The sequence below is a fragment of the Haemorhous mexicanus genome, chromosome Z (genome assembly GCF_027477595.1).
Source record: "Haemorhous mexicanus isolate bHaeMex1 chromosome Z, bHaeMex1.pri, whole genome shotgun sequence".
Classification (NCBI taxonomy): domain Eukaryota; kingdom Metazoa; phylum Chordata; class Aves; order Passeriformes; family Fringillidae; genus Haemorhous; species Haemorhous mexicanus.
Window position 1 is genome coordinate 36,912,682 of NC_082381.1, and position 13,088 is coordinate 36,925,769.

A 13,088-nucleotide genomic window follows, 5' to 3' on the forward strand; every position below is an offset into this window, starting at 1 on the left:
TCATGCAAAAAAATTCCTGGAATCTTTTAACACACTGTGGTAGTAGAAGCCTTTATAGGGAGACATGTTGATGAGAAAAGTCTTTTATAAATGCTGATTAATGGAACGCAAATAGTCTTAAGAGATATCTTTTTGAAAAATGTAATTAAAAATTATACTGAATAATTCTGCTATGATCAGCTTTTTTTTTTTTTTTTTTTTTTTACATTTGCTTTAAAAATGCATGTTGCAAAGTTTCAAGAGAAAATTAAGAAAGTTCTCACTGGAGTGAGAATATTTTTTAAATTAATTTGTCAAATGTACTTGTAGAGGAACTTGTAATTTTGTTTTTCCTGTGTTCTATTTGACAATACAGGAGCGCTTTTTTGTGTTATTTTTCTTAAGTTGTGGAATTGCTATATAATGTGGGTTTATGATTCCTATTCTGTCATACAACTAGTATGATGACCTCTTTTCCCAAGTTTTTTTTTTTTTAATTTTCATGAAGGTTTTATTGTTTCAGTTGAGAAAGAGGGGAAGAATAGTCTTGTATCAGTTTGTGTACTGCCCTGAAATACTAATAAAGATAACTTAATGTTGACATTGTTTCTAGGTAGATGATGCAGGTAAAATATATGTAGTTCTTAAACTGTACAAATCTAACATTGCAAAGTAGAACCTCCCTCATAAACTTTTGAGAGAGTGAAACAAAGACTATAGACATATTAAAGGTGTAAACATAAACTGAGTGTTTTTAAAAAAATTTTCTGAAGTCAAGCCTTTATGTGTTTCAGTGAAGATACAGGAGGTTGGTAATAACTGCAAGTTTGAATATGCTCTGAGATGCTAAGTGCTGCCTGTGACAATTCAGGAAGACCTGTGGTTTTTGAGTGATTTGGGAATGTTCTTTTTTTGTTAGAAGATGCTAAATACCTTCTGAGAATTGAATGCCATTGGTTGATCTCCAGACTGTTAGTTGAAAATTCAGGCTACTGAGGTGTTGATTAAAACTGCCCTAGTAAACCTCAAGTAAAACAAAATTTTTCATAAGCTGTCATGCGGCTTTTTATTTTCAAGGGCATTTGATAATAAAAAAAAAAAAAAAGTAGGAGAAGAAAAATGACGCATCCATGCTTCTTTAATACAGAAATGAAATAGAGGCATCAATTTCTTTCTGTGGAATGCTGAGGCTAATTTAGATCCAAACCTTATATTTAATAAGGGTGAGAATATGTAAAGGTAAACACAGAGAAATAATTTTTATTTGGATCAGAAAATTTCTGTGAAAAGCTGCGAGAATTTCAGTTTTATGGCAAAGAAATTCTGGTTTTGTTTGGTTCTTTATTTAAGCTTATTTTGTTAGCAGGAATATGTGACTCAAGTTAAACTTAAAAAATTCAAAGAAACCAGAGTGGTGTGAACTGTAATTTTTTGTTGGCTACCAGAAGCAAACCAGATATGTACCTAAACCTATGAGTGTTTATAGTTGAGGTTAGTGGCCTCGTTGTGGGTTAGTAAGAGGGAAAGTCAGGAACAACACTGTACATAGCAACAGTATTTAATTTTCAAATTAAATTCAGTCATTCTGGTACCGGATTAAATCATCAGGTAACAAGACTTTGGAATTCTGGAAGATAATGCTCAAGCTTTTAAAGAATCACCAACCACTTCCTTCTTATTATCCATAGATTTCTAGCTCTGAAGCCTTTAAAAAAAATTGTATTTTACATAGAATTACATTTTTTTTTCTATAGTTGCTTCATAAATACCTGTTTTTAACCCACTTTGAGTTATGTGCTTGTGAAAAAAAGTAGCACAGCTGGTATGAATGAAGTTATCTCTCCTTCTGAGCTTGCTGTTCACTTCCAAATCTTGTATACTACTACTGTCTGATATAATCAGAAATGGAAATAATCTTTCACAATCAGAAGCATGAAAATAGCAAAATATGAATAAATCTCCTAGTTTTCCTCGCAGTTGTCAAATTGCTGTTCTTTTGATTTGGTCTGTAGTCAAGACAATTAATCTGCTTTGTGTACCCTGTCTGGGGAGATAAGGAGTTGATTTGGGTTCTACCAGGGAGTATATATCAGGTTTTCTGCTGAACTAATCCTGTATTAAGTGATAAGCACAAGTGTGTGTTTCTCAACTTTGTTTTAGAGAATATCCTGATTAAACAAAATCTTGTATCAAAACATGAGGATGAGAGTTAGTTATATTGTAAAATTATGCCTGCAGCTGTTGTTTCAAGTTCGAGTTCTTAATTCTTTTGCACTCATTAACTGTTGCATGTAACTGCACTTTTGCTTTTGATTTTCCTGCTTTTGACCATTGTATATATTTTGTACTTACAGTTTCATTTGGTGCTGCATATTTTTAGTGAAATACTATATTTAAGGGACTTTTTTTCCTTTTTCTTTTCTCATTTCAGCATGTGAAAATTGTTCCTATTTCTTCAGGTCTGTGGACGTGAATTTTACATTGGAGTTAGAGGCAGCATTTTTGACACTTTTTGCAGAGTGGGTAGGTGAAAAAGTATTTTGTCTGCTCCTGTTGATACCATTCTTTCCTGCTCTTGATGTTTCCCTCTTGGCTGAAGTTGTTGAAACTCAGGTCTGCTGCCAAAAGAGCAGCACCATCCTCAACAGTACATTTCTGCACCTCCCTCATAGTGTAGCAACTGTCATATGTGAACTGCATGGTAAAATGAATTGTGATGGTACCATGCTGCCTTGCAGTTGTTAGTCACGGCAGTGAGAGCTGTGGAAACACAAGGGTGAGGAATGACATGACTGCCTTTGCTCACTCTAGCCATAGATAAAACTGACCAGGAAACCACACCCTGAATTTCTTGTGAAAGCCAGTGGAATGAATGCTCATATGATTCAATAAACCAGCCATTATCTTTGCAATTAACTTCCTTAATCACACTGAACTACTAGTAATTTAACTTGTTGCTATTCTTACTCATTAAAACACATGGTCTGTTACAAGGGCATTTAAAGTCAAGGAGAAAATAAATTATTTTTTCTGCACAGTGAGTAGTAGAAGCACAGGAATCAGAATTGTGTTTACACATGTGCACGCTGTGAGAGTGTGCATACTTCACACAGCTGCAGAGGTGTATGGTGGGCTCAGTGCTCTCTGTTAGGATTTTACCATTTAAATGAGATGTTACTATTTTCTTGGAAGGTAGATTGCATTAGTCATGGGAATAAAGATGATCCAAAACCAGTTCACATATAGGCAGAAATCAAATCTTACCACATCATCTGCTTTGAGTGGGACCAGACCATATGGCAAAATCAGGGAATGGTAGCCCTTTCCTTGTCTATAGGTTGCATGGTAGCTACAACTGAAGTGGCAGATGAGAAGGATGTGACAAAATTTTAGAGTATTACTCCAGCTTTTGATCCACCTTACTAGGTGATTCCTAGACTGCACTACTTTGGAAAAGACAATAAATATTTTTAAAGCAAGAATTCAAGGCGCATTTTTACAAGTGTTCAGAGTGATAACATACTTCATACTGCATTTGGATGTGCAAATTGTGCTTCAACACTTTGAGATATAGACTCCCCTATCTTAAAGGTCTTTTCCAACCCAAATGTTACTTTGATTCTGTATGTCTTCAGGCTTTTAACCATAATGTTTCCCAGGCTAAACACAAATAATGTTCAGGAGTCAGCATGAAATGCATGATGGCACAGTGATCCCAAAGACCACTGAAAATGAAAATAATATAGCATCCAAGTATTTTTTAGACTTGTAACATTAAGAGGTGATTGACTTGACTTGTAACATTAAGAGGTGATGTAGTGTAATTAATAAATTTCATGTAGTCCCTCTTGGTATTTTTAGGCCTTCTTTGTCTTTCTGATTGTGCTCAGCTTAATTAGGAATTTTTTATCTTTTTTTTTTTTTCCATTTCTGTAGGTTTTTTGCTGGTTAACTTCATTGTTTTATTACACATGATACTGAATTAATTTTCTTATTCTTTTTATTTGTCAGTTCATCTGTTTCTATTTTCTAGTCTCTAATTTGTCTTTCTTGCTCCATGTATACAGACAAGCTGTTTGTTCTGGTCCTGTGTTACCAGGAGAGCTACTCTAGCTTCACATATGTTCCTTCCCCTTCATCTCAGTTATCTGTCCTTTCATAAACACAATCAGTGTTGAAGTAATTACTGTGAAGTTATTCAGTGCACAGTATATGACCTTGAATAGGGTGGAAACTGTAGTGCAAAACTTAGTTTCTGCGGAGGAAACTTCTTGAACTCAAAAGTAGGTGATATGCTTGTTTTTAATTTGATTTCTGTCAGTGCTGGAAACTTTTTTTTGTTTAATAAAACCTGGTGGAGAAACTGAGTTGTCTTAATTGTCATTAGTTTGAAATTCTGTCATAGAAGATTCGCTTTCTATATAATTTTCTTCTGCTGAGTACAAACCTGCTTTTACATGTACAACAGTTTTCTAAAATAGAAAACAAATGGAAGTAAAATTGAGTGCTTTAAAAGTGTGAAAGTAACTTGAAAATAACTCTTCATTGCTGACTCTTACCTGCAATGCTCTATAATATACTGTCTGTAGGGAGATCAGTTTGCTCATGGTAATTTTTGTCGTGCCATCACATAAGTTTCAACTGCATGCGTGTATATTTATATGTATGTACAGTAAAGGGACTTCGATGTATATGAAAAGGTCACTCTGTCTGTACTGGTCCTCTGTAGCATCTGCTCTATATAGCTTGTTTTTGGTGTATAATGGTTGCTCTCTGTAGGGCTGAAGATTGGACAATAAATGCAGTCTTTGGTGTAGAATCCTGAAGTAACATTATAATTCATTAGAATTTTCTTTATTTTTGTCTACTTTATTTTGGACATGTACAATTCAGCTGTTTTGTGTACAAAATTGGTATTTTTAGTGCATGTGTGTAACAAGTGTAGCCTAGTGTGTTGTGAAGGATGTTATGCTCTCTCAGAGGAGCTGTTTATCATGGTACTTGTTGCTGTTTCAGTGTGTACCTTTAAATGTAAGGAGAACAGCTCAGAACACACACACACGCAAAAAGGCAAAAAGCAGTGTCTCAGCAGGATCCAGGGTTCTCAGAGCATGCAATCCAAAACAGATTTGAACTGTCCTAGACTGAAAAGTGTTAGTCATTCAATTTTCAACCAAATGGTCAAATTCAAAACAGTAGACTTTCCAAAGGTGATGATTTGTTTAATAACCAGTATTTTATGGAGCACAGAGTATTAATAGGGTGCATGGATTTAATTATTGATAATATTCAGGAGTTGTATTTGCTTATAGGTTTTCTTCTCAAAACCATGTTTCTTGCATAGCTGGTTGTATGTTTTACTGTTAAATCACTTCACAGTATACTTTAATCAGGGCAAAATAATTCTTTTACCAACTAACTTGTGTGTTCCATTGAGAGGTGGAAAAAATAAAGACTGTTAGAGGATATATCACTGTGGAATAAAACTGAAGGGAAAAATTCATGTTGTGTGATTGATGTAATATTTAGGTGAAGGAATGAGCAAGGAGAACTTGTAATTTTCCATGTATACTGAAAAGATGAAACATTGATTTCAACAGAAGATGCATGATTTCTGGATATGTGGGAGATGTAAGCAAAAGTAGGGGTTTATTGATACTGTGCTATCTCCTGTGTCTGCCAACAGGCTGAGATTATGACTTTCCCCTCATTTGTGCAACTAGTGTATTAATACAGAAGTTTCTTTTAAAGTACGATCCTTACAGTGGCTAGTTTATTACTAATTTTTCCAAAAGATGAAGTGAAGGTGGGCCTGAGAAGCACAGACCACTGCATGAATTTCTTAGAGTGAGAAACTGATAAGAAACATCGCGAATTAGAGAGGAAATGAAATACACATGAGACAGAAACGACAAGTGCTGTGGGGCTCATAGTTTTGACCATGTTTTCCTTTCATGCAACACTACTCTCGTAGAAAGCATTAAGGAGTAATTAAAAACTCAGCTTCCCAATAAAAATACTGATCTTGAGACAAATCTTTCACGTGCTAGAACAATTATTCAACTCATAATTTGTGTGATACACATCATCAAACAGACTTTTATTTCTTTCCAACCTCTTTACTTTAGGTGTGTGATTCTTAGAGCCTTCAGTCCTAGATTTAAATGAGTGTTCATGCATATGAATTTCCTTTAAAAAAAAGTAAAAATTCTTCTCTTTTGGATGAAATCTTTAATTGTGAAGCAGAAAGTTCAATAGTCAAAAATCATACAGTCAAGAATGTGTGTCTTTTGAGCATCACAGTTAAGTTGAGACTGGAAAGATTTTCTTTTAAACTATTTGTTGTCTCTGAAAATTTGTAAGTTAGATAAAGTAGTTTCATGCTTTTAAGTTAAATGATCGATCAGTTAAGAGTCAAATCTTTTTTGATATCTTCCTATGAGTGTGTGGTGGTTTTTGGGTGCATGGGAAGTGAGTTTCCTCCCCCCCCAATATTATTTTTTCAAACTAAGCTGTGTATATTTATTTCTGCAAAACAATAGGAATCAAAGTAACAAAAGTAGATGTCTTTTATGCTGCAAGGTAGCACTGCTCATAAACACTGTATCCTGGAATCTTTCTGTTTTCAGAAGGAGCTAGAGTTTAAAATGAATGCTAAAAGGGATGCTTCAGATAGGAATCAAAATTTCTGCAAAACTGCTATTGTGATCCAGCTAGTTTTCTTTCTCTTTCTTCATGCTGTGCAAGTTAAACTATTTCCTTTGCAGGAGGAAAGAAAATAATCCACAATTTGTCACATTTTTAATTTTTATCACAGTGGGTTTTTTTTTTCTTCCTTTAAGATGTTTACCATCACCTTTGCATAATTTGCTAACATCTTTCAATCTTTTTTCAAAATTTTTTAATACATGTTATTATTTAGCATAAGTGTTGGTACCGATCTCTTAGCAGTTGGTTTGAATGGAAGAATCTCTTTCATAGCCCTTTACGCACTAGTTCTTTTGTTAAAACCTCTCCTGGGTTTTGCCTCTACCATATTGTTTGACATTGGTGTAATGGTTTCTTTCAGCTCTTCTTCTTTCTTGATTTTAACCTTTAATAATAAATTAGAAACCAGATTGTCAAGTTATGGTACTTTATAAGGCTATGTAAATTTTCTTCTGACCAAAGTCAAGAGAGACAGCTTTCTGGTGGTTTATTTGGGATCCCGGATGTTTATGGCATAACTTGTGCATAGTGAAGTATAAAATGATGCAAAACCCTACTGTGTGGCATTGTATAGATACATTTGTGACTTTAAATTTAAAGCCTACTATCTTCATCTGTACATCTGTACACTTCATTCTGTATGGTGTTTATTTATGGATATGTTCCTGTATTCATTTGCTTATTAAGAATAAGAATGAAGACTTTTAGTAAGGATTGTGTTGAGTGTTGTGTTGATAATTTAAAGAAAATAAATGTGAAAGGAGTATATTGCTTTAACTTAAGTAAATTTTCTTCACAAAAAACCTGTGGTAACTCTTGAGGAAAGCTTAATCTTCACATATTTAAGGCTTAAGCTACCTTGGAAGCATAGACATCAATCTTTGTTTTCAGTCAAGTTTGTATTTATACTGTTAGAAAACAATATTTTTGGAAATTGTAATTGAGTGATGATACCATAAAGAAAAGCAGTCATCTTTGATGAAAGTTTCAAAGAAAGCTCTGCCTGTGTGTCATAATGCCTGCTGGATTTCTGGAATATTCAAAATGGCTTATTGTCCTTTTGGATGAGCTTAAGGCTTTCACACTAAGTAGAGAGAGGTATTTCTGACTTTAAGAATGAAAATGCATATTTTATATTAATTAAAAAACTAATCTTGTCACTCTTAATTTTACAGCTCTTGGTAATCACATGCTCAAGGTTGCTTTTGCATATTTTGCATCTTCAGGAGGAAAATGTTATTTCCTTATGTTCTTGCCCTGTATCTAGCATAAATGCAAAGTACAGAATGTTTTTCTCTTAACATTTTAATTACTGTTAGATAACTCTTTGAAGGTGTGCAATTCCTTGTTACCAGTACAGGAGTGAGCTTCAGGAGTTGACAACAGAGGCAGTGGAGCAAGCTATATTGCTGGCAGAGCCAGTGAGCACTCAGACCTACGGAAGAGCAGCCATCAGTGCTAATACAGTGCTTCTAGGGTGACTGGCAATCAGCAGCTTGAGCCTGTGTTTGGGAACGGTCCTTATAGCGGAGGAGAAGAGGCTTTCTTATTTGTGATCATTGCCTATAATTTCTTTCTTCTTCAGCTTACTGAAATGGTAGGCTTTATCTATATAAGGTCAGTTTATTTTTAGTACAAATGCATGGTTTTGAAATTTCCCGTAGTTTGGCTCCACTTTCTTTGAAATCTTTATTTTGGCACCAACAGCATTGTACTTCATATTAAATCCCCATTTTGGAAGTAGAAACTGCATCTCCTTTTCAAACATGAAAGAGGAAGAAAGTAAATGAATGTAGTAATTATGTAGAGACATGCTGCAGAAGTAGAAGATAAAGGAAATTTTCATTCTTCTTGTGACCCTTAGCTTTTGTTTTCACAGTCAGATTCTATAAAAATTAATAAAGTATGCAGTAGAACAGTTAGTTTAAATATAGCTATGGTTATCAGTAGTATAGCTTGAAATTGTCGTGTTTTGAAATTTGCCCTTTGGGGACAAATTTCAAGTAATTCATTTTTTCTGCTGTGTAGAGTCTTGTAGAAAAATGTGCAGTTTTAATTTACATGTGTGGAGAGACGTCTATTTTGAAAGAATTATTTTCTATTAAAATTGCCCGTGCTCTTTTTTCATAATGAAACCTATGACCATATTCTTCCTTATTGTTGACTTAAAAATAATAGCATAGAAAGATGAGTAGCTAAATTCTAAGAAAACTATCAATACAAATGTACATTTCTGTGGAACTATCCCATTTCTAATTTATTGAACTGTACTGAAGAATTTGTGACTTCTAGAAAATGAGAGAGGAAGAAAATACTGCACCTGAATGCTGAGGGGTGGGTAATAAGGGAGTTACTTACAGCTATTTTAGAAATTAAAAGATTGTTTGTAGGATTCAGTGATTCCAGAAGTAATGCTAATAGATACCTAACACAGTTTTAATACGTGGACATGTTCTAAAGAAGGATTTTTAGACTTACTCTTCTATTTCCAGCTGTATCTGACTCACAAAGACTCTAGAAACTTAGAGCTGCTCACTTTCAGATGTTTATGTTTTTTGCTATGAATGCAGTAGGTTTTATCCTGGAATTGCAGGATCACTAGCTAAAATTACTATCAGAATTTTAAAAGTCATAGAATGGCTGAAGTAGTTTCAGGACAGTCACCTGTTGCTGTAGTAAGTTGTGTAATGCACCTTATTTAGTCAGGGAAGTTGATACGGTAGGTATGGAAGAATAATTTTTTTCATTAACCTATCATTGAGTGCCACACTTTGTGGTGGCCTCTTATTTGACTTTTTACTCCGCGCTATAGATTACCTGTTTTTAAAGAAATGTCCAAAATCAAACTGAGCTTTCTAAGCAACTGGTTTCTGGTTCCTACTGAATAATAACAAGGAAAGAATAAACTTAATCTAGCTGTAGCTGTTCTATTGCTCTTGCCTTACCTGTCGCCGATTAATAATCCCCCAAAAATGTAAAAATGCTGCCTTGAAGTAGGAGAGGTGGAAAGTCTCATGGTGTAAAAAAAGGAGTCTTAAGATCTTAGGAGATGATTAATATGTTTGGAATGATGGAATGAGTGTAGGAATAGAGGAGGATGTTTCAGCCTTGGTTTGGTAGCTGTCCTTGTTTTGAGTTATTCCATTTACCTCATTTTACCATAGTCTGAAAGAAGGAATATTGGCCATGTAATTGTTACAGTCCTGGCATTCAGAAGGCAGGTGCTGCTTTCTGTGAGGTAAGCTTTGTGCTGGAAGAAGTGTACATCAGGGAAGGGTTAGGCAGCATGGTTACTTTTCCTGCCTGCCTGTTCACTTTCACTGTGTGGCCTCACGGAGAACTGGTGCAAGCAGCTCGCTGAGGCTAAGCAGCTGTCTTACCCCACATTCTGAAAACTGAAATGGATGTGGTGGCACAAGGGCAGTGTGAACTCATGTCTCTGCTTAAAGAAGTGCTTGTCAAGTGTCTATGAACTATGGATAAGGAAGGATGTCAAGGTAGCTTTTTAAGCAGGATTTGGCTGCTCTTTTGACTGCTTTACCTGGTCTTAAATACTGCATAACTAAGAAGTAACCAGTGGAAGACTCGTGTATAGAGAGAGATTAGGGGCATGGTAGGACTCTCTAGCATCTGTAGAAAGATTCAATTAGAATACTCTAAGACATTACCTAGGGCACACTACCCTATTGTGTGGAGTTTTTCAACACTAAAGGCCTTGCAAACCCAGAGCAGCCTGTAGCAGGTCTTTGTCACTACATTAAATGCTTCATGTTACAAAGTATTTTAAAAATATCTCTTTCGTCTCTATGTGGAAAAGAAAGAGATGGAACAAATGGTCTTTACAGACTGAAGTTTTGTAACTTCTTTGTGTATTCTATATGAGCAGAATTGTGAAAACACTAAAAAAGTAAATGAGCAGAATTATGAAAACACTGAAAAAGTAAATGTCATCTTTTTCATTAATCCAGAATATCTCAAACATACACATTTTGTTCTTCACCTTGCATAACTGTCAGGCTGTCAGCTTATCTTTGCAATCTTCTAGAACATTTTTGCATTTGGTTTGGTTTTGCTTTCAGTCAGTAAATAAGAAGGCTTATCATTTATAGGCTGACTAAACAAGGAGATGATGAAAAGCGTCTCTTTAGTGTTCTTCTACTTGAGAAATATCTTGATCAGCCTCCTGCAAAAACAGTGGCATTCCTAGAAGTTTTCATATACTACGTCCTTCCAAGGGGCATGCTATAGTTAATAAATTTGCTGTAATTGTTTGGGTGAGTATTGATACTAAAATTTAAAACTTGGAGTAGTGTTTCAGTGGAGCATTCGGATAATAACAAAAAGTATAACCAAAATCTTCAGGTAAGATTCAAAATTCTCCTGTAAGAAACTTAACTCCTGTAAGTTTTGTAATCAGGGCTCTAGAGTTAGCAAGCCTATGCCAGGCCAATTATTTTACAGTGTCTTGATTTAATGTTTAATTGTTTTGTTTTGTTTTTTTTTTTAATGCAAATATAGTTAAAAGTATGTAAATTTAAAAATATTCCTTGTATCAGTTTGAAGATATGAAAACAGTTAGACATTTGAAGTTATGATGGTTCCCTGTATTGTAAGAAGCCCAAAGCTTTGTTGATCTTTCATTAAACCAAATAAAACAGTTGCATGGCTGATAAGCTTGGGGTTTAAAGAGTTCCTTTGTCTTTTCACTGCTTTAGTGGGTTAATGATTATGAGTGTAACAGCAAAATCTAGGGAACTATCTTAGGATATAATGACTGAATGATGTGTCAGTTGTAAGTACAGGGACATGTCATGGATGAAGGTTAATTTTGGTATAATTTTTCCCCTGTCAAATCTGCTTTAGTCCACCATCCTGGAGCAGCAGTTCATTGTGTGCTGCAGAAAGCTACAGCTTCAGTTTTATGGATACAGGCCAGTTACACAGAGTTGTAAAACAGGTCACTGCAGCCATCTGCATTGTTTCTTTGTGTGTGTGCTAAAAATGGAAGAGGTTGGAAAATATTTTCTTCTGAAAATGTTTGAGGTGGTATTTTTTAATACCAGTGTATATAAAATTAAATATGAGATTGTAAGAATACATGCTGGACATGGTAATACACCATGTTTTTTCACAGCCTTCTGGAAACATGCAGAGGTTTCTTCTGTTGAATAAATACTAAGTTAAAAACCAAAATAAAGCCTCCACAACAGGAGTTGCATCAGTAGTGATTTTTCTTCCTGCCCTCTAGTAAATAAAAGGAAGGTTTGGTGTAATAAAGGACATGATTAATACTTTCTACTACAGCTGCACAGCTTTTGTTTAATTAGTATGATATGCATTTTACAATTGAAATATGCTCTTTAGGTGCAATATGTGAGTGCTGGTATACTCAATGTAGTGCTAATAGGTGGAAATTAATATCAGTATTGCATGTTAATTACATTCTAGTATCTGTGCAAGTACAGTGTGATATGCATGACATCTAGCAACCATTTAAATGACAGTTCTTTAAAATACACGGTTTATATTTTTTAGTTCTCTTAATGTAAAAATTATTTTGCTATTTGTCACAATTAGATGTTGTATTTAAACACACTGTTAGGATGCAGTTTCATGGTTAAAAATAAGTCTCTACTGTTGCTGGAGGGAAATGAACACACTCATGTTTTCTTCCATCCACACTAACACCCACACTCATGTTTTCTTCCATCCACACTAACACCTGTACTCCTTCATGAGCAGCTAAATTTGGCTGAAAAGGTTTTTAAGCACCGTAGCCTAGTCACCGAGTCTTCTGTTGTGAATGACTTTCCCACACTAGGGAAGCAGCAGGAACACATGATTAACAAGGATAAGGAGAACCTAATTGCTCCTTTTAGCACAGACCCCATATAAGCCAGTACTCTGAGCAGTATTTTTGCAGCTGATGCAAGCCAACATGATGTTTTATTCTTACCCTTTTCTTTGCAGTGTATCCTGCCACTTCTCAGTGTCTCTTTCAGCTGAATAACTAATCTAGGTCAGCTCAGAATGCTGGTAGGCTGGAGAATTGATTAATCTCATAGGAAAACTCTTGGGCATTGGACTTGATGCAAGATCAACAGTTCCTGCACATGTGGGAATATTGGACCAAGGGCAATGGGAAGTTCTCTTTCCACCAAAGTGATGAGAAGCTGTTTGGATCAACTTATTCCATCTTGTAGAATCACTCCCTTGTCTCCATTTTTCATTAAAATGCTTTTATGGAAGAGAGTGGTGAAAGTTTCAGGAAATGTACCTGCCTTTCAGAGGTGTTTTGTTTGTTCAGGGTGTACCTTGTTTCTTTTTGGTGTTTTGAAATTGATGCTTGGCTGGGATATTACAGCAGTCTCAATGAGTAAACAGATGTAACTGGAGCTAGA

The 13,088-nt window shown here is 35.1% G+C and overlaps 1 protein-coding gene across 6 annotated transcripts in view; it reads left to right on the top strand.

The window, feature by feature from the left end:
• The window catches only part of PTBP3 (polypyrimidine tract binding protein 3), a 50,757-nt gene that overhangs the window by 1,481 nt on the left and 36,188 nt on the right, over positions 1-13,088 (top strand). For all 6 annotated transcript variants that reach the window (XM_059836878.1, XM_059836877.1, XM_059836880.1 and 3 more), the window contains exon 2: positions 2,411-2,502. The gene's annotated coding sequence lies outside the window, so the exon portion shown is untranslated. The remainder of the gene's footprint in view (positions 1-2,410; positions 2,503-13,088) is intronic.